Here is a 1,509-nt window from a genome sequence, read left to right on the forward strand (position 1 = left end):
CTTTGGGTTCCGTTTTCAGGTAGAGCATTAGCTCAACTGCAAAAAAAAATAAATCCACAAAAAAGATCCCGTGACTGTCTCTCAGGGGACTGTCACGCAGGCTGCTCTGTCTTAAATGACTGCCGTTTTAAAGCCTTCTCTCAACATCGAAAGAAGATTAATGTTTAAATACAACATACAGTAAATACAAAACTAGTCTGCAAAGGCTTTGAAAAGTGTGTGGGCATGCTTAACCAAAAGGAGGGAATTGTGAAAAAGCAGAGGCTATACTTGAAGCAATATGCAGCCTTTAAAAAGAAGCTGATGTGCAAATTTTAATAACGCCCTGCCTATCTGTCTCTCAGAAAGACTGAAAACTATTCTGGGAGGAATTAATTTCAAGTGCTTAGCTGTTTGCTTTCAGTATTAAATGCCAGGCTTGCAAAAATAGTAACTTTGAAGTGAAAGCAAACAACACAACCAGTTTGCTACTGTGGAAAACCCAAACAGGAGAGAGACAGGCTTCTGACGGGATGGTTTCTAAAAAAATTGTTGAATTCCTGTCCCAAAATAACATCACATGAGCTTAAACTTAGACAAGCCTCTTGATTCAGAGTGAAAGAGAAATCTTACCTAGGAGACCCAGCATGATTAAATGGATGAAATGATCTGTGTCTCATTCCCCATTTCACATGTAGATCATACCTGGAAATTTCTGTATGTGATTTGAGCTACCTATAACTTCCGTTAGGGAAGACAGAAACTGGAAAACTCCAAACATCTCTATGTGAGTGAAACACTATATACTGCTGACTGCAAGAACATGGAATGGTTTAATAAGAGCCATAACGAGTTTCTGAAACCCACAAAACCCAGGATTCTAAATACAAAAAGCCCTTACGTGTTTGAGTATGGTTATAGTATAAAGCCAGCAGCAAGACTACTCAGAAGAGAGGCTCATTTGAATGCACTCCCAAATGAAAAACACATCTGCCTTGCTAACTAAAGAGAAGAGACATCTTCCTCTTACCATCCATTAGTATATCAGTCTCTCACTTTATTCTGTTGACTACACGACCACCTTCAGCTTTTATTTTTGCCACTTCAGCGGGCTCTGTCTTCCACCGCCATACTTTCTGCCCTCCAACCTGACCTGCTATTGGAACCAACCAGCAGGTGAGCACAGAGAAACAACACTGCAAATTGCACAAGCCCACAGCACGAGTGGGGAGGGAGAGGAAAACCAACCTTGCCAGCATGGCAGCCGTGGTGACTAGGCATCTTCCACTACCACAGTGTGAACAGTGTGAGGTCAGTCTTCAAGGGTCTGCGTTGCTACAGTGACAGCATAGCCAGCCAGGGCTAGCTTCAGGCTAAGGGCACTCGTTTGGCTGATGCGTGTTAGCAAGTAGTATTTGGTTAACAACAGTAACAGTTTTCTGGTTAGGGATGGTCAAGGAGATGCAGAAGACTGCTCCCTTCCCAGGTAAACATGGCCAAAGGCTGACCCAGGGAAACAGTTTTCCTGCT

This window comes from Mesitornis unicolor, unplaced genomic scaffold (assembly GCF_000695765.1).
Source record: "Mesitornis unicolor isolate BGI_N332 unplaced genomic scaffold, ASM69576v1 scaffold5971, whole genome shotgun sequence".
NCBI classification, from domain to species: Eukaryota; Metazoa; Chordata; class Aves; order Mesitornithiformes; family Mesitornithidae; genus Mesitornis; species Mesitornis unicolor.